Source organism: Bos taurus, chromosome 1, assembly GCF_002263795.3.
Source record: "Bos taurus isolate L1 Dominette 01449 registration number 42190680 breed Hereford chromosome 1, ARS-UCD2.0, whole genome shotgun sequence".
Classification (NCBI taxonomy): domain Eukaryota; kingdom Metazoa; phylum Chordata; class Mammalia; order Artiodactyla; family Bovidae; genus Bos; species Bos taurus.
In genome coordinates, this window is record NC_037328.1 from 89,065,333 (window position 1) to 89,090,389 (window position 25,057).

The window sequence follows — 25,057 nt, forward strand, 5'->3', positions numbered from 1 at the left end:
TTGGCATTGCCTTTCTTTGGGATTGGAAAGAAAGCTGACCTTTTCTAGACTTGGGGCCACTGCTGAGTTTTCCAAATTTGCTGTTTTTAGGTGGTCACAACTGAATCATATATGAGTTCTGTTCAAGGAATACATACAGTGATAATACATCAGTCTCAGTAGATAAGTGCAGGTGGAAACTTGCGAGGGCCATGAAAGGGGCAGAACTAAGACGCCATGGAAAGAAATTATTTGCAGCAGTGGTCCAAGAAAACTTCAGGAAGGGGTTGAATTTAAGTTAATATGTGACAAATGGGCATCATTTGGTCATGTGGAGTTAGTAGAAAAAGAATTCTTGGTAGGGAGGACATGAACATGACCACAAAGATAGAAAGAAGGAAGGCATACAAACAGCAGTTCAGTTTGACTAAAACAAAAGGTTTGTAAGTAGATATAGAAATTAAGATTAGACACGTAGGTCTGAACCAGATTAATGGAGGTCTTTGAAACTCATATAAAAAATTTTAGTATCTCATGTTAGCCATAAGAAGTCAACAGAGGTCTTTGAGCCACAGAATGGCATCAGGCATGATTCAGGAATGAATCAGGGGCAATACAAATGATGGATTATGAGGAAATGGAGGATGCCAATGAGAAAGCTAGTTCAATGGTCTAATTAAGGAGTAAAAAGGACTGAGAAGGAAGAATTTCCTGCAGTAGTATTTTGAGGGTTGCAATATCATCAAGGAAGGGCAATACTTTCAGAGTTCCAGTCAAGGTAGGAAGCAAAGGTTCTTCAAGAAGAGTCTGAGGAGGTACACTGGCTTACCTTCAATGGTGGGAGCCAAAGGACCCACTGTTTTGGAGTTGGGAGCCTGGTTGATGGAGGAGGGATATATATGAGTGGTCTGGATAGGAAATTAATGAGAACATGGAGGGAGGTAATACAGGAAAAGTTTTTCCTCTAATAGAGGAGTTGTAAATCAAGGAATTGAGAAAACAGAAGGTCAGCATTAGACGGAAGTGTGTGTGCTTGCTAAGTCACTTCACTTGTGTCCAACTCTTTGCGACCCTATGGACTGTAGCCCACCAGGCTCCTCTGTCCATGAGGATTCTCCAGGCAAGAATACTGGAGTGGGTTGCCATGCCGTACTCCAGGGGACCTTCTCGACCTAGGGATCAAACCCACGTTTCTTAAGTCTCCTGAATTGACAGGCAGGCTCTTTACCACTAGTGCCACCTGGGAAGCCCCATCAGACCAAAGACATAGGATGCAGATCCATATCCAAGTAATACTGATTGATTGCCTATAGTGTTGCAGGTATAGTCCGTGTAGTCAAAGGTCTGCATGGTCATAGCTATGGTTTTTCCTGTAGTCATGTATGGATATGAGAGTTGGATTATAAAGAAGGCTGAGTGCCTAAGAATTGATGCTTTTGAATTGTGCTGGAGAAGACTCTTGAGAGTCCCTTGGACTGCAAGGAGATCAAACCAGTCAATTCTAAAGGAAATCAACCCTGAATACTCATTCGAAGATTGATACTGAAGCTGTAACTCCAGTACTTTGGCTGCCTGATGAGAAAAGCCAATTCACTGGAAAAGACTCTGATGCTGGGAAAGACTGAAGGCAAAAGGAGAAGAGGGTGGCAGAAGATGAGATGGTTAGACAGCATCACCAACTCAGGGGTTATGAACTTGAGCAAACTCTGGGTAAGAGTAAAGGACAGGGAAGCCTGGTGTGTTGCAGTCTGTTGGGTCGCAGAGTCAAGACAGGCCTTAGCAACTAAACAACAACAACAACAACCACCTAAGAGTTCCAGGTATATTCACAAATAGAACCACATTTGAATGTTACCTGCATATTATGGATATAAGGGGGTTGAAAAACTTGCCGAAAGTGTGTGCATGCTCAATCGTGTCTGAATCTTTGTGGCCCCAGGGACTGTAGCCCACCAGGCTCCTCTGTCTGTGGAACTGTCCAGGCCATTCTTCCTCCAGGTGATCTTTTCGACCCAGGGATCAAATCCAAGTCTCCTGTGTCTCCTGCATTGGTAGGTGGATTCACCACTGCCCAACCCGGGATTTTTGCCTTAAGTAAGACTATTTTAAATGGTACAACTGAGATTTCAACCCATTTTCTGGTAGCTTGATTTTTAAAAAATTTAATCCTTTGCACATTTTCTCTCATCAGAATTAGGAGAGGTGAGGGCATAAATGGAGCCAGATTATATGTTAATAGAAACACTGATTTCACTGAGTATTCAGCCCTTTTAAACCAGCTTCTTAAAGTGTTGAACCCAGATCACAATAATTTCCAGGTGGGCCATTGGGTATTAGTAACTAATTCATTATATGAAATTACTAAATAAACGCCAGAGGTAAGAAAATATATATATTGATACTGTGACAAAAATCAATAATTTGTAACTACCAGATTATTTTTCCTGGTTTAATAGTTTGTTGATTGTGTGACTATTCATTTGAGTAACTACATATGAAATGTGAGAGTACAAGGCTAGAGGCCATTTATTTATATATTATAAATGCTAAATTCTAGGAGTGTGTGACATCTATATGAATATAAACTGAATTTATTGTAATTAAAGTTATTACCATGAATAAGAAATAAATTCATAGCATTAAATATGTAAATACTAAGCAAGAGTATAAATTTTCTCTTTTTGAAATTAATCTCACATTCACATTAATATGATTTATGTTATTGTAATATACACTATGGCTCTGGAATCAGATCAGGAATGATTAGTTCTTTATGTGGCCTTAGTAACAAATAATGTGCTAACAGGAAAATAAATATCAACTAAAATTAATTTATTTCTCTAATATTCTCAAAATAGCTTCTTGAATTTGAACTTTGAATAGTAACATAATGAATGAAAACAAGCGCAAGTGCCCTGACATATTAAAATGTCAAAGCAGAGGACACCTATGGTCATAGTTCAAGGGATGGATCATAGATCACAGAATGTTAGAGGGAGGAAGGGCCTTGGAGGTCGTTCAGTTCAATCACTTCATTTTGTAAATGAGGAAAGGAAAGGCCAGAGACGCTGGGGATTTCTACAGGGTTCAATACTCAGTTACAAAGTGCCAGTGCCAAGAATACAGTTCAGACCTCCTGACTTCAGTCCATTGTTCTTTTTGCTACATCATACTGCCCAAAAGAATCATTTTTCATCGTCTTAAAATGCTACTTTATTATTGCATAAGCAGGTGAAAACTGAATGGGTATGTGTTTCTTATTAAATGAGAAGAAAGCCCTTTCACTAACTACAGCAAAACAATAGTATTTACCATAACTTAAGCTCTATGACAGTTTTGTTCTCTACAAACAGGCTTTCTAGATTTAAGCACCTATTGTTACATTGATCATCTTTTCAAACGAGCTGCATTTCTATTTTAATAAATTATTTGACTTATTAATTTTCATTATACAAAAGAGGAAATCATTACAGGTTATCGCAGCAAATTTTAAAAAATTAACATTTTTTTTTTCTATTCATGTATAATTTACAAAAAGAGAGGCAAAGATCTTAAGTGTACCATTTGACGAGTTCTCACAATAGCAGACAGAGAAGGCAATGGCACCCCACTCCAGTACTCTTGCCTGGAAAATCCCATGGACGGAGGAGCCTGGTGGGCTGCAGTCCATGGGGTCGCTAAGAGTCAGACATGACTGAGCAACTTCAGTTTCACTTTTCACTTTCATGCATTGGAGAAGGAAATGGCAACCCACTCCAGTGTTCTTGCCTGGAGAATCCCAGGGACGGGGAGCCTGGTGGGCTACCGTCTATGGAGTCGCACAGAGTTGGACACGACTGAAGCGACTTAGCAGCAGCAGCAGCAGCACAATAGCAGACACCAATGTAATGCGTACAGATCAAGATGAGCTAATTTTGTGCTCAGTTGCTCAGTCTTGTCCAACTCTTTGCAACCGCATGGAATGTAGCCCACCAGGCTCCCCTGACTATGGAATATTTCAGGCAAGAATACTGGAGTGGGGTGCCATTTCCTACTCCAGGGGATCTTCCAGACCCAGGGATGGAACCTATGTCTCTTGCATCTCTTGAATTGGCAGGCAGATTCTTTACCACTAGGAAGTCCATAGATAATTTTAACACCCCATAAAAATCCTAGTTAATGATAAATTCACCATCCTCCCATGAAGGCAACCACAAATATTTTATTCATGCTTTGATTGGACTAGTTATCTTTATTTTTATTGAATTGTAGGAGTTTTGGTTTATTTTGGATATGAATTCCTTGTCAAATTTATGGGCTGCAAATATTTTCTGCCAATCTGTAGCTTATGTATACACTTACTGAACAGTCTCTTGATAATCAGAAGAGCTTAATTTTGTTCATGTGTATTTTAACAATTTTTCTCTTATGATTATTTCTTTTTCTGTCCTGATGAAGAAATATTTATATATCTCAAGATAATGAAAATATTATTCAAATTTTTCCAGAAGCTTTATAGTTTTGGCTTTATTTATTTAGTTCTGAGATCCATCTCAAGCTAGATTTTAAATATGAAGTGAAGTCTGAGGCAAAGTATCTCTCCCATATCACAATCCTATATTTCAATGTTGTTTGTTGAAAAGACACTCTGCCATTGAAATGACCTAGAGTCTTAGTTGAAACTTCACAATGAAAGTATGAGTGTTTCCCTACTCCATTTATCTGTTTATGTTTATATCAAAAGCCTACTCTCTCTTTAGCTTTTTGCACTGTGCTTAGTTGCTCAGTTGTGTCCGACTCTTTGCAACCCTGTGGACTGTAGCCCACCAAGCTCCTCTGTCCATGAGGATTCTCCAGGCAAGAATACGAGAGTGGATTGCCATGCCCTCCTCCAGGAGATCTTCCCAACCCAGGGATCTAACCCAGGTTTCCTGCATTGCAGGGTGATTCTTTACCATCTGAGCCACTAGGGAAACCCAAGAATACTGAAGTGGGTAGCCTATCCCTTTTCCAGGGTATCTTCCTGACCCAGGAATCAAAGCAAGGTCTCCTAGATTGCAGATAGATTGTTTACCAACTGAACTACCAGGGAAGCCCTCTTTAGCTTTTTAAGGAATCCCAAATCATTTATCAGAGAAGGCAATAGCAACCCACTCCAGTACTCTTGCCTGGAAAATCCCATGGATGGAGGAGCCTGGTGGGCTGCAGTCCATGGGATCGCTAAGAGTCGGACACAACTGAATGACTTCACTTTCACTTTTCACTTTCATGCATTGGAGGAGGAAATGGCAACCCACTCCAGTGTTCTTGCCTGGAGAATCTCAGGGATGGCAGGGCCTGGTGGGCTGCCGTCTCTGGGGTCGCACAGAGTTGGACACGACTGAAGTGACTTAGCAGCAGCAGCAAGTCATTTATAAGTACTGAAACTTCATTGTTTCCTTTTGCAAGATTTAAAAGAGTTCTGTATTTCATTTCCATGTAAATTTAAAAATAACTTGGTGATTTCCATCTTTTAAAAATGTATTGGATTTTGATTAAGATTGTGTTGAAACTACAGTTCAATTTGGGGAGAAGTGACATCTTAACAGTTCTGAATTTTTCAAAACATATAAGCATGATATATATCTCTATTTATGGAGAAGGAAGTGGCAACCCACTCCAGTATTCTTGCCTGGAAAACCCCATGGACAGTGGAGCCTGGCAGGCTACAGTCCATGGGGTCACAAAGAAGCAGACATGCCTGAAGCGGCTTGAACAACATGTCTCTATTTAAGTCATCAATTTCCCTTCAGCACTATCATACAGAAATAAATTGACCTTGTATCCTTTAATTTTGCTAAATTCACTTATTAGTTCAAGTAGCTGCTTTGTGGACTGCTTAAAATTTCTACATATACTATCATAAGGGCTTCCCTGGTGACTCAAATGGTAAAGAATTCACCTGCGATGTGGGAGACCTGAATTTGATCCCTGGGTTGGGAAGATCCCCTGGAGAAGGGAACGGCTACCCACTCCAGTATTCTGACCTGGAGAATTCCTTGGACAAGAGTCCATGGCTACAGTCCATGGGGTCGCAAAGAGTCAGACATGACTGAGCAACTTTCTCTGCACTTCACTTCATATTATCATACTGTCTTGAAATAAAGACAGCTTTGCTTCTTCCTTCCAACCTGCATGACTTTCTTCTTCTTAGTTTATTTCACTGGCTACAACTTAAATTAGAAGAATATTGGAATGTGTAGCCATTCCCTTCTCTGGTGGAGGGATCAGACCCATGTATCCCACATTGCGGGAAGATTCTTTACCATCCTAGCCACCAGGGAAGCCCAGAAAGTAGAAGTGGTAAAGAAATTAGCCTAGCCTGGTCCAATTCTCTATCTTAAGCAAAAAGTGTTCATCATTAGATATGATACAGCTATAGATTTTTTCTTATTATCATAACGAAGTCATTTTGTTTCTTCTTAGTTTAGAGTTTTGATTCAAATGAGTTTGGGATTTTGTCACATGTTGCCTGTGCATTTATTGTGGTGTTTATATATTTTCTAGTTTGCTCAAGTTTTCTGTTTAAGTTGTGAATTACATTGACTTTTTTGTGCTGAACTTTATAAATGAGATAAATCCCTCCATTATGTTGTGTGTGTGTTGTTTTATTGCTGTTGTTTTGTTAGATATTTTTTTGTTATGAGGGATTTCATTCTAGAGATTTACTTCATTGTAATATCGCCATCTGTGTTAGATATTGGAATAACGCTGACTCTAAGAAATGAAATTGTGAAGTGTTCCATTCTATTTTGTAAATAAGTTTATGTAGGATATTTATTATTTATTGCTTAAATTTTTGTGGAAATTTAGGTGAAACAAGATAGGTCTGAAATTTTCTGAGAATGTTTTTAATTACCAGTTATATTTCACTAATAGACACTTATCTAGACAAAATTTATGTTTTCTTCTTTAATCTTATTTTTTCCCAGAAATTTTGTCTATGTCATCAAAATTGCACAGCTTATTGATTCAAATTGTTCTTAATATTAATATTCAGTCAGATACGACTGAATGACTTTCACTTCACTTCTTAGGTCAGCTTAGAACATTTTGTATGTTCTTTATGATTTCTTCTTTAAACCATATGTTTCTTTGACCTGAGTTGGTTAGTTTCCAACATTTGAGGATTTTTTAGATGTCCTTTTTTTTTTTTAATTGATTAGTCTTAATTCCCTTGTGGCCAGATGATAAGGAATCTGCCTGTAATGCAGGAGATCCACGTTTGATCCCCAGATTGGGAAGATCCCCTGGAGAAGGAAATGGCAACCCACTCTAGTATTCTTGCCTGTGAAATCCCATGGACAAAGAAGTCTGGCAAGCTACAGTCCATGGAGTTGCAAGAGTCAGACACGACTTAGCAACTAAACCACCAACAACCTTAATTCCAGAGAGGATGAGATGGTTGGATGGCATCACCATCTCAAAGGACATGAGTTTGAGTAAACTCTGGGAGCTGGTGATAGACAGGGAGGCCTGGAATGCTGCAGTCCAGTTCAGTTCAGTTCAGTCATTCAGTCGTGTCCAACTCTTTGCGACCCCATGAACCGCAGCACGCCAGACCTCCCTGTCCATCACCAACTCCTGGAGTCTACTTAAACCCATGTCCATTGAGTTGCTGATGCCATCCAACCATCTTATCCTCTGTCATCCCCTTCTCCTAATGCCCTCAATCTTTCCCAGCATCAGGGTCTTTTCAAATGAGTCAGCTCTTCTCAACAGGTGGCCAAAGGATTAGAGTTTCAGTTTTAGCATCAGTCCTTCCAATGAACACCCAGGACTGATCTCCTTTAGGATGGACTGGTTGGATCTCCTTGCAGTCCAAGGGACTCTCAAGAGTCTTTTCCAACACCCAGCTCAAAAGCATCAATTTTTTGGCACTCAGCTTTCTTTACAGTCCAACTCACATCCATACATGACCACTGGAAAAACCATAGACTTGACTAGACGGACCTTGTTTGACAAAGTAATGTCTCTGCTTTTTAATACGCTGTCTAGGTTGGTCATAACTTTCCTTCCAAGGAGTAAGCATCTTTCAATTTCATGGCTGCAATCACTATCTTCAGAGATTCTGGAGCCCAGAAAAATAAAGTCAGCCACTGTTTCCACTGTTTCCCCATCTATTTGCCATGAAGTGATGGGACCGGATGCCATGATCTGTTTTCTGAATGTTGAGCTTTAAGCCAACTTTTTCACTCTCCTCTTTCACTTTCATCAAGAGGCTTTTTAGTTCCTCTTCACTTTCTGCCATAAGGTGGGTATCATCTGCATATCTGAGGTTATTGATAATTCTCCCAGCAATCTTGATTCCAGCTTGTGCTTCATCCAGCCCAGTGTTTCTCATGATGTACTCTGCATAGAAGTTAAATAAGCAGGGTGACAATATACAGCCTTGACGTACTCCTTTTCCTATTTGGAACCAGTCTGTTGTTCCATGTCCGGTTCAAACTGCTGCTTCCTGACCTACATACACGTTTCTCAAGAGGCAGGTCAGGTGGTCTGGTGTTCCCATCTCTTTCAGAATTTTCCAGTTTATTGTGATCCACACAGTCAAAGGCTTTGGCATAGTCAACAAAGCAGCAGTCCATGGGGTTGCAAAGAGGTGAACATGACTGAGTGACTGAACTGAATAAAATGCACTTGGTATAATTTCAGTATTTGGAATTGAGACTTTTAAAATGGCCCAAAATATGTTTTATTTTGATAAGGGTTCTGTACACACTTGAAAGAAATTAATATTCTGCAGGTTGTTAGATGTAGCACTCCATAACTGTCAATTCAATCAAGTTGGTTGATAAATATTTTCAACTTTTTTTAATGTTCTTATCAATTTCTTTTTAATTAATTTTATCATTTACTAAGAGGGAAGTTTTGAAATCTTCTATTATGATTTCAGGTTAATCTGTTTATCCTTTACTTTCTGTCAATATTTGCTTGCATTATTGTGAAACTGCTATTAGATATATACATATTTATTATTGTTAGGATTTCTTGATAAATTGTTATTTTCATCATTATGAAATATTCTTCTTTATCTCTAGTAAACCTTCTTTCTCTTATATATTAAAATTGTTACTATATCTTTCTTATAATTAGCATTTGCATGGTACTTTAAAAATATATCTGTCTTTATAATGTGTGACTCTTATAAGCAGAAAAATTTTTGTGTTTACTTTCTTTATTGTATCTGATAATCTCTGTCCTATAATTAGAATATTTAATGTACTCACAGTTTTGAAAAGTAATTTCAATTTATGTACTGACTTTTTAATTATACCTTTTTGCATTCATTTTAGTGGATGTGCCAGGAATAGCAACATATATTCTTAACTTCTCGCAGTCTACTCAGAGTGAATATTGTAATAGTTCTCAAAACCTTGCAGTGTATTTTATTTTGATCCATTTTCTTCTCCCTAGTCCCTCATACTATACTTGTCATATGTGTTACATCTAAATCCATTAAATACCCCCCAATGTTATATTTTTAATTTGCTTACTACTAAAGTGAAAGAGGAGAGTGAAAAAGTTGGCTTAAAGCTCAACATTCAGAAAACTAAGATCATGGCATCTGGTCCTGTCAATTCATGGCAAATAGATGGGGAAACAGTGGAAACAGTGGCTGACTTTATTTTTGGGGGGCTCTGAAATCACTGCAGGTGGTGATTGCAGCCATGAAATTGAAAGACATTTACTCCTTGGAAGAAAAGTTATGATCAACCTAGACAGCGTATTAAAAAGAGAGGACATTACTTTGTCAACAAAGATCTGTCTAGTCAAAGCTATGGTTTTTCCAGTGGTCATGCATGGATGTGAGTTGGACTATAAAGAAAGCTGAGTGCCAGAGAATTGATGCTTTTGAACTGTGGTATTGGAAAAGACTCTTGAGAGTCCCTTGGACTGCAAGGAGATCCAACCAGTCCATCCTAAAGGAGATCAGTCCTGGGTGTTCATTGGAAGGACTGATGCTGAAGCTGAAACTCTAATCCTTTGGCCACCTGTTGAAAAGAGCTGACTCATTTGAAAAGACCCTGATTCTGGGAAAGATTGAGGGCAGGAGGAGAAGGGGATGACAGAAGATGAGATGGTTGGATGGCATCAGCGACTCAGTGGACGTGGGTTTAGGTAGACTCCAGGAGTTGGTGATGGACAGGGAGGCCTGGTATGCTGTGGTTCATGGGGTCACAAAGAGTTGGACATGACTAATAGACTGAATTGAACTGAACTGAAATATTTTTAGAAATTAAGATAAAAGAAATAGGCTTTTCAATTTACCAAGATATTTATCATTTGAGACAACCTCAATTCTTTCCTGAAGATCTGAGTTTTCATTTGATATTATTTTTAACAGTTACACTTCATTTATAGTGATAACAAAATATTGGCTACAGTCCTTGTGCTGTGCATCCTTATAGCTTATTTTATGCATAATAGTTTGTATCTCTATTCCCGTAGGAATTTTCTCAGTGGCTCAGACAGCAAAGAATTTGCCTGCAGTGCAGGAGACCCAGGTTCAATCCTGAGTTGGGAAGGTCATCTGGAGACATGAATGGCTACCCACTCCAATATTCTTGCCTCTAAAATTTCGTGGACAGAGGAGCCTGGCTGGCTATAGTCCACAGGGTCACAAAGAGTTGGACACGACTGAGCAACTAACACTTTCACTTACTCCCATAGCCCTCTTTTGCCCTTCCCCACTTCTTTCTCCCCACTGGTAACCACTAGTTTGTTAGTTACTTTCTTTGTTGTTTCTTTCTTGTTGCTGCTATGTCACTTCAGTCGTGTCCGACTCTGTGCAACCCCATAGACGTCAGCCCACCAGGCTCCCGTCCTTGGGATTCTCCAGGCAAGAATACTGGAGTGGGTTGCCATTTCCTTCTCCAGTGCATGAAAGTGAAAAGTGAAAGTGAAGTCGCTCAGTCGTGTCCAACTCTTCGTGACCCCATGGACTGTAGCCTACCAGGCTCCTCCGTCCATGGGATTTTCCAGGCAAGAGTACTGGAGTGGGGTGCCATTGCTTTCTTGTTATATTTGGTATTATTTTGTAATGAAGAACTTCCCTCACCATTTTGTTTTGTTTTGTTTTGTTTTTTGGTAATGCAGGTCTACTGAGGTTAAATTCTGTAAGTTTTTATTTTTATGTGAAAATATCTTTTCCTGTTTCTTTCTTGATAGGCATTTTGTTGAATACTTTGAGTGGACAAGTTTTTTGTTGTTGTTTTCCTCCTTTAGCAAAATGTTTCCCTACTGCCTTTGGGTCTTCATTTGTCCAATTATCGTTGACTCTACAATGTGTCATTTTTCTTTGGCTGCTTCAAGATTGTCTTTTTTGTGGGGGAGGGGTGGTTTCAGATGCTGGACTGTGAAGCTTCCAGGTATGATTTTCTGTGTATTTGCCCTGCTTGGGACTGACAGTTTTCTTGAATTTATAAATTATACTTTTTACAAAATTCAGGATTTTCAGCCATTATTTCATTGAATATTTTATCTGTCCTTTTCTCATACTCTTCTGCTTCTGGGATTCTACTTCCAAATGTTAGTCCTTTGATATCGGGGCTTCCCTGGTGTCTCAGATGATAAAGAATCTACCTGCAATGCAGGAGGCCCAGGTTCGATCCCTGGGTTGGGAAGATCCCCTGGAGAAGGGAATGGAACCCCATTCTAGTATTCTTGCCTGGAGAATTCCATGGACAAAGGAGCCTTGCAGGCTACAGTCCATGGGGTCACAAAAAGTTGAAGATGACTGAGCAACTAACACTTTGAACACCTGATTGTTCTAAATGTCTGTGAAGGTCTGTTCTTTACATTTTTTGTTTGTTTGTTTTGTTTTCTCCATACTTCAAAATATATATGTTTCTATTTCTCTATTTTCAAGCTTAGTGTTTGTTTATTTTGTCATGTTCTTTTTACTGATCATTCCATCAGTGATATTCTTTATTTTAATGTATTGTATTTTTCAGTGCTACAACTTCCATTTATTATTTTACACATTTTTTTTTTCTGCTGAGGTGTCCTCTTTTCATTCACTTGAGTATGATTTTCTTTACATCCTTGAGGTTAATTATAACAGTCCTTTGACATCCATGTATGTTAATTCCAAGAGCTGAATCATTTCATGGTTGGTCTTCATTGATTCTTATTTTATCTTGCTCTTGGATACATTTTCCTGCCTTATCTTAAATTAAATCCTAGCTATTTTGAATGTCATATTGTAGAAAATCTGGAATTTTCACATTTGTCTTAAATTGCAAACTCTCTTTCTTGGTAGCACCTCAAATCTTAGTTCAGTTTTTTGTCTTTAACTGGTCTGTTTCACATACTTGTTTCAGAGGTAAGTGAGAGATCTGGGTAGAATTCAAACCAGCAAGTCAGAGCTCCCACTGCATCTCTCTTGATCAGAATGCACATTTCTGTCTAGGTAGCTGGGAAACCTTAGACTCTACCCTCAGGTTCTTCAGATTATAAAGGCTATATATTTTCTTTAATAAAGATTGAGTCACCCCACACAGTGCCAAATTTCCCTTACCTTCAAGATAAAAGGTATAAAACCCTGTTACTCACCCTGTGCGACTGCCTTTTTCAAGTGTCTACTTACCTTCAGAATCTGGCTACCTTTGTTGTTAGCTCTTCATTGCCTTCAGGCACTGTTTTTTGTCTGTTTGTTTTGTATTTTGTCTAGAGCTTATAGAGGTTATCTATGAGGCAACGCCACGCTTTAGCAACTACTCTGCCATATTGGAGGAGCCCCTAGTCTATTTACTTTTAATATAATTCTTGCTATGATTGGTTTAAGCCTGCCAGTTTGTTTCCTATTTGTGCATCTGTTCTTTTGCTATTTCTCTTCCTTTACAGCTTTATTTTGCATTAACTGAGTATTCTTCAATACTCCATTTCACTCCTCAGTTGATATTTAGTTACACCTCTTTGTTTCGCTATGCTTTTTGTGTATGTTTGTGCTTTCTCTAGTGTTTACAATATGTATATTATATCTTATCTTCAAATACTATTGTATCACTTCAAGTATAAAATACAAACTTTATGACAATATATGTTCTTTTCTGCCTCACCTTTTTTTGTGCATTTTTGCACACATTTTACTTCTATATATATATTTAAAGTCACAATATATTTTTGTCATTTTTGTTTTAAAAAGTTAATTATCTTTTAAAGTAAAAAAAAATTTTAAACTATATTATGCTTACTCATTTATCATTTCCAGAACTTCACATTTCCTTGTACAGATTCAAATTTCCATCTACTATGCCTTTTATTCTGTGAACATTTTCCTTTTACATTTCTTTCAATGTTCAACTGCTGTCTAGAGTCACCCAGCTTTCATCAGTCAGAAAATGACTATATTTTGCCTTCATATTTGAGGAATATTTTCACTGGATATAGAAGTCTAGGTTGACAGCTCTTTTCATTCAACATTTAAGATATCATTCCATCTTGGCTTGCATGGTTTCACATAAAAATTCAGACCTCATTTGAATCATTGTCCTCTTATGTGTAATACGTGTTTTTCCCTCCAGGTATTTTTAAGATTGTGTTTTACATAGTTGTATTTCAGAAGTTTGATAACGAGGACTTGCCCGGTGGTCCAGTGATTGAGTCCAGCTGCCAATGCAGGGGACACGGGCTCAATCCTGTATCTGAAAAGATTCTACATGACAGTGAGCAACTAAGCCTGTGTGCAGCAACTACGGAAGCCCTGGCTCCCAAGAGCCTGTGCTCTGCAACAAGAGAAGCCACTGCAATGAGAAGCCTGTGCACCATTACTAGAGAGTAGTCCCTGCTCACTGCAACTAGAGAAAGCCCAGATGCAGCAAAGAAGACAGGACACCACCAAAAAAAATAAAAGAAATAAAAAGGTTTTTTTTTAATCTATTAAAAACTTGATAATAAATATATTGGTTACTTTGCATATCAAATTGGGTTTTATTTAGCCTCTTGGATTTATTCATTAAGTTTTTTCATCACATTTGGAAAACTACATCTATATTACTTAAATCAGTCCCCTGGATCCCTAGGGCACTGCAGCCAGAGTCAGACAGATAAAGACAACTATTATATGATTTGAATCTAAAAAACAAAACAACTGAATAAAAATAACAAAACAGTCATAGATACAGAGAACAATCAGGTATTTTCCAGAGGAGAGATGAGTCTGGATGGGCAAGAAATAAGTGAGGGAGATTAAAAGGTACAAACTTCTAGTTGCAAAATAAATGAATCATGGGTGTGAAATATATAGTGTGGGGAAAATAGTCAATAACTAAGTAATATTTTTGTAGGGTGACCTATAGTAACTGGGGCTTCCCAGGTGGCACTAGTGGTAAAAGAACCCACCTGCCAATGCAGGAAACATAGGAGACACAGGTTTGATCCCTGGGTCTGGAAGATCCCCTGGAGGAAAGCATGGCAATCCACTCCAGTAGTCTTGCCTGGAGAATCTCATGGACAGAGGAACCCAGTGGGCAACAGTCCATAGGGTCACAAAGAGTCAGACACGACTGAACAACTTAACATGGACACAAATATTGTAACTAGAGTTATCACAGCGATCATTTATAGAAAAAAAATCACTACATTGTACAACAGGAACTAACACAGTATTGTAGGTCAATTGTATTTCGAAACAAACAAACAAACTTATGGAAAAAGAGACCAGATATGTGGTTACTAGTGGCATGGGGTCGGGGGATGGGGAATTGGATGAAGGCAGTCAAAAGTTACTACAAACTTCAGATGTGATGTATTCATACAACATAAATATGTTACATATAAAAGTTATTAACAGAGTGAATCCTAAAAGTTCTCACCACACATTTTTTAATTTCTTTGTATATTTATACAAAATGATAGATGTTCACTAAACTTATTATAATAATCATCACATGATGTGAAAGTGAAAGTCATTTAGTCATGTCCAACTCTTCTCGACCTCACGGACTATAGAGTCCATGGAATTCTCCAGGCCAGAATACTGAAGTGGGTAGCCTTTCCCTCTCCAGGGGATCTTCCCAACCCAAAAATATATTTTTGAAAAATATTTTTTATTTATTTTTTCCTTCCAGTTTTAGTGAGATACAATCGACATAGCACTGTGTAAGTTTAAGGTGTACAGCATAATGATTTAACTTACATACATCATGTCCCTGATAGCTCCGTTGGTAAAGAATCCACCTGCAATGCAGGAGACCCCTGTTTGATTCCTGGGTCAGGACGATCCCCTGGAGAAGGGATAGGCTACCCACTCAGGTATTCTTGGGCTTCCCTTGTGCCTAAGCTGGTAAAGAATCTGCCTGCAATGTGGGAAACTCTAGTATTCTGGCCTGGATCGAACCCAGGTCTCCTGCATTGCAGGCAGATTCTTTACCAGCTGAGCCTCAGGGGAAGCCCAAGAATACTGGAGTGGGTAGACTATCCCTTCTCCAGTGGATCTTCCCGATCCAGGAATTGAACTGGGGTCTCTGGAGAAGGCAATGGCACCCCACTCCAGTACTCTTGCCTGGAAAATCCCATGGACGGAGGAGCCTGGTAGGCTGCAGTCCATGGGGTCTCGAAGAGTTGGACACAACTGAACGACTTCACTTTGACTTTTCATTTTCATGCGTTGGAGAAGGAAATGGCAACCCACTCCAGTGTTCTTGCCTGGAGAATCCCAGGGACGGGGGAGCCTGGTGGGCTGCCGTCTATGGGGTCACACAGAGTCAGACACGACTGAAGTGACTTAGCAGCAGCAGCAGCATTACAGGCAGATTCTTTACCAACTGAGCTATAAGGGAAGCCAAAAAAAGTGAAAGTCACTCAGTCATGTCCAACTCTTTGCAATCCCATGGACTATAGAATCCGTGGAATTCTCCAGGCCAGAATACTAGAGTTTCCCACATTGCAGGCAGGTTCTTTACCAGCTTAGCCACAAGGGAAGCCCAAGAATACTGGAGTGGGTAGCCTATCCCTTCTCCAGGGGATCGTCCTGACCCAGGAATCAAACAGGGGTCTCCTGCATTGCAGGTGGATTCTTTACCAATGGAGCTATCAGGGACATGATGTACGTAAGTTAAATCATTATGTTGTACACCTTAAACTTACACAGTGCTATGTCAATTGTATCTCACTAAAACTGGAAGGAAAAAATAAATAAACATATATTTTTCAAAAATATATAGTCTTTGGGGCTTTTTTGGTGGCTCAGTGGTAAAGAATCTGCCTGCCAATGCAGGAGACACAGGTTTGATCCCTTATCCAGGAAGGCCCCACATGTCTCAGAGCAACTAAGCCCAAGCACAACAACTATTGAGCCTGTGCTCTAGAGTCCAGGAGCCGCAACAACTGAGCCCACATACCATAACTACTGAAGCCATGTGCCCTAGAGCCTGTGTTCTGCAACAAGAGAAGCCACCAAAATGAGATGCCCGAACACTGCAACTAGAGAGCTAGAACAGTGCAACTAGAGTAGCTAGGGAGTAGCTCCTGCTCATTGCAACTAAAGAAAAGTCTGCACAAAAATGAAGACCCAGTACACACAAAAATAAGTTAATATATCAAATGTATATATATATATATATAGAGAGAGAGAGAGAGAGAGAGAGAGAGAGAGACTGAGAGAGAAAGAGAGAGAGAGAGAGACTGAGAGAGTCTCTGTAAACATGAGTTGCTACATATGGCTTAAATAAGACTACTGATTTCCTCTTCTTTCTATCTGAGATGATTGTGTTCATAGCACAGACCAAAGCTTAATTCACGGTTCTCAGCATGGGAGAGAGAGCATAGAAAAAGAATCACTTAACCAGGTCTACTTCAAGAATTAAGTATACTTAAGTATACTTGTCACATAATACAAGTAAGCACAAAAGGGACTAACTCTTAAAATGTTCATCTTTAGGACATAATAGCTATGGTCATAATAACTGTGATTCCTAAGCTCTGACCAATCACATCAGCAAATTTTCCCTCCAGTGATGGGCAATATATCTAGAAGAGACAGAATTGGAGTTGGTTTCTTGGTCTGAAAAGGCAGAAGACTCCATCCCAAAAATAGCAACAGAAGAACTTGTCTGTACCCAAAGTCATAAAGGGAATGCCCATCAAGTCCCAGGATCATATAGAGATTAGAAAACCATTTGAGAGCAATGTACATGTATCAGAGGGACTGAGGCTTATATCTGGTTTTGGTGGGGAAAACTAATTCCAAAATTTTCTTGACAATCTGAGGTAATAGTGGTGTCATTTGTATAAATAAGAAAATAATTATGAAGGGGAGTGTATACTGGAGGGATGATAGAAAGGAAAGAGAATCTATGCCTGGCTTCCTTGTTCAGGCATAGATTCATTCATTTGGAAACTAGTTGGTGATGACCTGAACTGAGCTGAAGACATCCTAAAAGAACAAACACAGGGAGAGAAATCGATAATGGAGAAAAAGAAATGTGATTAGCTATGGACATGATTGGAGAAAGTTCCAAAAAACTGTTGGCTGTTTGGGGAAAAAGTGGTTTGAGACAATGGTTTGAGATAGAGAGTTGAGGTTCTGTGAGTAGATGAAGCCCCAAAAAGACCGATTTGAGTAAGGGGACTAAGGTTTTAGGTAAAATACAGTTGCTTGTGCATATTCACATATTGAAAAAATATTATTTGGCTGCATCAGGTCTTTTCTGTGGCACGTGGGATCTTCATTACCATTGCAGCTCACAGGCTCTATTGCTGTGGTGCATGGGCTTAGTTGCTCCATGGCATGTGGGATCTTAATTCCCTCACCAGGTATCAAACCCATGTTGTCTGCATTTCAAGGTGGATTCTTAACCCCCGAACCACCAGGGAAGTCACTACTAAACAGTTTTTACAGGACTCTTTTTGTAACTCAAAACTTTAATGCTGAAAAGAGAATTATCCTTTAAAAAATAATCAGGTACTCCTTCTTGGCTCTCACCTTTGAAAATAGCATAACTAGAGGAAAAATCATTGCCTAAAAGATCAGCTCATCTACACAGTTTGATTTCTGTTGGGAGACTGGGTAAGAAGTTACAACAGCTCTTTCTCTGGTGACGAGCAGGCTGGCACTTAGGTTTTCACTATTTTCTCATGAGTATTGATGGGTGTGTAATTACATACTCCACACTCCTGTGTATATATTTTAGGAACATGCAGGTTCTCAGAGAACAAACTTTTACCAGTGTATACTCACCTGGAAATACATCCATCCAACCTTAGAACAGGAGTAGTGCAAAGAGCTCTGGACCATATAAAAACCAAACTACAGTTATCTGGCTCATCCCTCCCTGGATTTATGATAAGGCAAAGTTACCCCTCTGTGTCTTCATGATCCTCATATGTAGGCTGAGGGATTTAGATTTGCAGAAAATATAGTTCTTTTTTAGCTTTAGACTGTGTCTTTTTTCCATGCAAAATCAAGTATTTCTGTGAACATTACACAGTTACGCACCCATGAGAGTCAATTCACTATATATTTATCTACTCTATTTGGATATTGAAAATATAAAAAGGATAGGAAAACAATCTCTTCTTAAGAACCTCACAATCTAATGAAGTAGACGTTACAAGAGCTACCTGCAAACTAATAGGACAATCGAAATAAATGAGGCACAAGGAAAACAGAGCCAAGGGGAAAACAGTGTGTCTGGGGGATTTAGATGTTTCCCAGAAAAGGGGGTACTTGAACCGAGTCCAAGGAAGATGACGAGTTCTTTACACAAATGCACCAAGAGAAGTTTGGGAGTAGAATTATAGGCAGAGAAAAACTACAGCAACTGCAAAAGCATTCAAGAATTGTTTATATAATAAACTTACAAAGCAGAAAGAGACTTGGAGAATGAGCTTATGGATGTCAGAGGAAGGTTGGAGGGAAGGGATAGTTAGGGAGCTTGGGATGGACATGTACAGACTGCTATAGTTAAACTAAATAACCAATAAGATGTACTGTACAACGCACGGAACTCTGCTCCATGTTATGTGGCAGCCTGGATGGGAGGGAAGTCTGGGGGAGAATGGATTCTTGTACGTGTGCGGCTGAGTCCCTTCACTGTTGACCTGAAACTATCACAGCATTGTTAATCAGCTCTACCCCAGTACAAATAGTTTTTTTTTTTTTTTTTTAAAGAATCATATGTATTTAGATAACCACAAGCACTTTTGAATGTAAGGGTTCAGCCTGCAATTCATGACTTAAATGGAAGACTTGAAACTATAAAACACCTAGAAAAAAAAAAAAAAAAAAAACGCAGGTTAAAAAAAGCTTAATAACAGCGGTTTTGAAAAGCTTTTGAGAACACCATATGTATTTTAAAAATACTGTAGTAGTCAGGGTTCTCTAGAACCAAAAGGATAGGTATACAGGTGAGAAAGATAGATTTATTTTAAGGAATTGACTCATGATTGTGGAGGCTGTTAAGTCCAAAATCTGCAGGGCAGACTGGCAGGCTAAGTACTAGTGAAGATTTGATTTAGCACTCTGCTGGCACAATTCTTCCTCCCTTAGGGGAGGTCAGGTTTTCTCTTAAAGCTTTCACAGGATTGGATGAGGATCACCCACATGATGGAGGGTAATTTTCTTTACCGTAAATCTACTTACTTACAAGTTAATTTTATCTAAAAAAAAATATTCACAGTAACAGCCAGACATGTTTGATCAAATATCTAAGTGCAGTGGCCTAGCCAAGGAGACATATAAAACTAACTATTACTCATATGTACAAGTTTATGACTATACTACATATGTTAAAAAATGTATGTTTTGAGTGGGTAGCCTTTCCTTCTCTAGGGGATCTTCCCAACCCAGGGTTCGAACCCAAATCTACACTCATTGCAGGTGGATTCTTTACCAGCTGAGCCACAAGGGAAGCCCAAACATATACAAAATAGTTGTTAGAATAAAATAAAAAAAAAAGAAAAAAAACCCCAATATTTTCTTCTTTAGTGTCCAGCGAACACTTTCACGTTCCCTAAAATGTGTGCAACTCACAGGAGAATGGGGAGCTATTATAACAAGGGATAATAGAATTATATAGATAGGTGTAAGATATGTATAATTACTATCTCTCTCATAGCAGAATGGACAAAGGAATGAAACCAGGTGAGATTTGAGGCAGGAATTCTAGTCAAGAGGAAACAATGAGGCAGAATAAAGAAGTTTGCCATCGGATCCAAAGTTGTAGCAGTGGTGATAAATGGGCACTGGAAATAAGAATCAATAGGATGACTTGATCATGGGTGGGGGTTGAAGATAGTGAGGCGTCTTAGGCAACTTCCAGAATTTGGACCCTTGGGCATTCTAGCCATGTTGAGCTCTTGGCCTTGAAAGATAAAGGCTTTGAATGCAAGTTCCAGATTGGATATAGGAGACAGCTTAGCAGATGCAGATGACAGTAGAAAAAGGGTGAAACTGGAGTCATAAGAAACTCCAATGTTTAAAAATTATATTGTATTACAAAAAGGCTACCATTTATTCAGGGCTTATCACTGTGCTAAATATCTTGCATATATCATTTTACCAATCTTTAAAACAACCCTATGAGACAAGAATTATAATCCCCTTTTTTTATAGACCAAGAAACTGAAGCTAAGAAAAACTAAGTAACTCACCAAAGGTCACAGCCAGTAAGAAGAAGAGCTGGAAACCCAGGTTCAGTCAAACTTCAAGTCATGTCTTTACTCACTATGTGATTATGTCAGTCATTTAAAGAGCAAACTGAAAGAAAGCAGTTCTCCACTTATCACCAGGCATGCAGAGCACTTGGGGAGGAAGAGATGGATGGGTTCCGTCATTTAGCAGGATATTGTCTTAGATTCAAATATTGTGGAGTGGAAGCCCAGGATTTGGAGTCAGGCAGACTGCCATCAAATCTTTGTCTTTGTGACTCAGTTTCTTGATCTGTAAAACAAAGATAAAAAGTAGTATCATATATTTATTATTCAAATCAAATTAAGTACTGCAAATACAGTACCTATTAATAAATTATAATAATTTTTATTTTGTTTCTTCATGTTCGTCTAACTGTGAACAAGAAAGACAATGTCCTCTAGGGTAAAGCAGAGAATTATCAAGACTAGAAAGAACATTGTGTTATCTCAGAGAGATTATTCCAAGTAATTCTATTTATACATTGAAAATAATATATTTATTTAAAGGTGCTTCTTCCAACAAGCCCTTTGCTTTGTGGCTTAAAAAAAAAAAAATATATATATATATATGAATTGGCAGTGAACACCTGAGTAGTTACCAAGATTGCATAAATTCCAAACCAGATTTTTACTCTCCAAACTAATTGAAAACAAATTCTGAAAAATCACAAAGGACAATGGAACTGAAAAATCTGTAAGTATTTAAACAGGTTCTCAGGACCTCTAAGTAACATTTAAAAAGTATTCCCAGAATGAATCAAAACAATATGATTGCTCATGATCCCTGTGTGTGTAAATATGGAATTGGTCCCTAAGGACTGGATGGTTAACAAGTATTTCTCTTTTTTGTGTCTGCCGGCTCTAACCCTGGAAATGCTCAGCTGGGAACTGATGTATCTGTTGTGATGTCTGGAGGGACCACAGCTGGGTAACATCACCATGCCTGTGCATGAGAAGGAATGATTCGCCCTCTTCCTTCTCATTCTGTCTGATGCTCACTAATGAGGTCCAGAGGTTTGATCCTGCAGAGCCCATCTCTCCCACAGGGGAGGGAAGGACATTTGGTGCAATGATAAACTGCCCTCACTCAAGCTAAACAGACAGAAAGATATTAAATGGACGTAGTTAAACAAAAAAGCAAACAAATTATAGTTGACATCAGAGTACCCCTTTCCTAGGTTACTCTGATGGCATATCCTGCCACTTATTAGATTTTTGCTAAGGAAACTTCCACTTGTGTTAATTAACAAAATATTTATCTACAAGAATGAGAGATGGTTGCCCAGTGTATATCTTTTAGTTAAATAGTGAATATGTTAAGTCTTTTCTTAACTATGGTGAAGTTAATGTGCTTTTTAACATTTGCTAAATCTGTATGGTTTTTGTTTCAATACAATGGAACAATTCAGTCTGGTATAAGATCTCATCTAGTGAGGATAAAAGCTAATGCTGTCTAGAAAGCATGGCTTAAAATTTCTCGAAGCTGTGTTTACCATCCTGCCTAAATTACGCAGGCAGAGCTTATAAACTATTAGGGCCTTTAGATCTTCAGATGAGAAACATTTTCAGATTTAGAAAAGCTTCCTTGTTGGATTTGAACTTTTCAGTTTAAAATAATTAGGGGGGAAAGGGAACATAATCCTCTCACTAATGTATTTTTCCTCAGTAAAGCCTGAGGAATTTAGCATTAAGATGCAATCTGGAAAAATAAAAAAATAAAAGGAAGAAAAGAACTTTCTCCATTGTTGCTTAATTCCTAATAACAAAATTGCAAAATATAGAACTTTGTACTTAGCATCATCTTATATTGGTATATGTTGACTTCCTCAGAGATGACACATTGCTGCAAGTTAACAATTTGAAACAAATCTCTGTAATATTGAAAGACATTTCTCTGCAACGCTTCCTCTTCAGCAGTCCCACGACAGCCATCATTCACCTTGCCTCCATCCAGGTAAACAAGCAAAACAAACAAAAGAACTATTCCTCTCTGGCATTATACTTATTATCTGTTTTATATCATTGCAAGTCTGAAACAATATAAGCTTTGAGAGGAAAAAGTCCACCTTGTTTTTTACATTAATGTTCATTCCTGAGCTGATCTTAGCTGTTCCTTTGAAACCACAAGGCAGTCTTAAAATCATTTAACATGCTATTAATTTAGCTGTTGTAGGATGATGGATTTCTCAGCTTGCTCATACATAGAACTCTTAAGACTGGAAATGTGCAGATGTCATACCTTTGCTTCCTCAGCTATCACTACCCTCTTTCTCAAGAAGCATAATTATCAGTAACTTAATGAACTGCCATTAAATAGCTCATTATTTGGGCTAATGTACACTTCGGCTCGTCATGTTGCTTTGTGAAAAGTTGATGCAAATATTTCCAAATACAATTCTCTCCAGAATGTAGGTTTTGGTCTTTGTATTTTAACCACTACTAAGCAAGCATAAATTTATTACAGATTTGTTAGGTCAAATGTGGTTAATATTTCTCCATTAAATGAAAATGAGTTTGAAAATGTAGGGAGGGCCATAATTATGCTTAATTTCATTAATGAAGTTCACAAATAAAGCAATCTCAGATTGTTATATATACCTTCACCCTTGGTTTTAACACAGCAGTTCAGAGTAAAAATGGACCCAAAAGCCATTTCATTAGTCCACTGCATCCTGTATGCATTTCAGCTCATTATTTTTATGAATAGAGAACGTGAAGGTCATTTCACCTTGTAAGGACAATCAACAATTGCTCTAAGTTCAAAGTTATGGGGATGTATGTAAATCTGCTTTGCTCAAGGAAGTTCTAGCTAGGAAAGAGACGAGGTAAAACAATATGGGCCTTCCTCATTTAAATTCCCCACTGAGTAAATACTACCACATTACCAGCTCTGAATAATTAACTGCCATCCACTGTGCCAAAAATGATGCCCTGTATCTGAAATGCAACTTTTCAAAAAATATTCCTTGAAAGAAACTACCACAGAAATCATGACAGCTGTCATTGCTCTAAACTTTTATTTACTCAAAATCATTTTCTGAAAACCATCATTAGAATCAAATTAAAATAAAGCTGAGGTTTTCTGAATAAAACTGTCAAAGAAGATAAAAGTTTTTACATTGACAGGAAAGCAAATGATTTTTTCCACTCTGTTGAGGTTGCATAATAGTGCAGTATATCTGAATGACTTATGGTCCATTAATGACAGATTAACAGCTGGAGGAGGGGAGATCTTTCCAAGAATAGTTTTCAAATGAATGAAACTTCAGGCCCAGAGGCAATGGGAAATGCAAAGTGTAGGGAGCTGGGGGAAGATGTGGGTGGAGGAGTCTTACAAGATTAGACTTTCACAATTCATTAAAATCACTGAAAATGACAAGATGTGATCTGAAATAAACCTTCCATATTCACAAGGGGAAGAGTGCCTAGTCAATATTAAGTCCTTGAAGATGACTGCAGGGGGTAGAAAGCTAACAAGAGCCTATCTATGCAGCATATGTGAAGGAAAGAAACCTTACTACATAAAACTTAGTGAAGGAGTCTACCTGTGTAGTTTTGCTCACCAGCCCTCTTGCAATATAATGAAATACCAAACATTCTGCAGCTAGACTAAGATGGGAAGGGGGAGTGGGTGTGCAAGATGGAGTGATAATATTAACAAAGTACTTTACGTCAAAAAGTGATTTATTTAGAAGGTCTTGTCCCAAAATCTGGAATGAAACTTATACCATACACACACACACACACACACACACACACACACACACATTTATTTCAGTAAAAACTATATAAAATAAATTCTTTTAAAAAAAACACTGATAACCTTCTTTTCATTTTTATGTTGAACATTTTTGTAGCTTAATTTTAATTTTTATCACAAAAGTAATTCATACGTTTATAGCTGTTACAGAAAATCGGTAAAACAAATGAAGAAAGTAAAAGTCACTTCCCAGTAATATCCACATTTAAATTTTAGTGCATTTCCTTCCATCATGTAATGTATTTATTCATAATATAAATTTTTTCAATAAAAGAAAATTATGTTGAATGTGCATCACATTATGTCCTGAGCAGAGAAGCCATTTAGCCTTGATTTTGAAGTCAGTGATTTATTTTGAGGTATATGCAGCAGCCTTTGCAATCTGTTATGACCACTAGACCAAAGCATATTTATCTTTGTAGGCGGGTGGCACTGGTTTTGTGCGCTCAGGACTCATTACAGATATTATCAGTAATAGTGACAGTAGCATATATTTTAAGTGCCTAAGGATGTGACTCTACTTAAAAGCCTAAAGCAAATGTAGAAATTGTATATAACCTCAGGATCTAAGAATCCAACAATTACTATCTTTCTCTAGCTTCTGAGGCTTTCTGGGGTTTCGCCTTGCATCAGCAAGTTTTACTTTTCAAAAGGAAACATTCT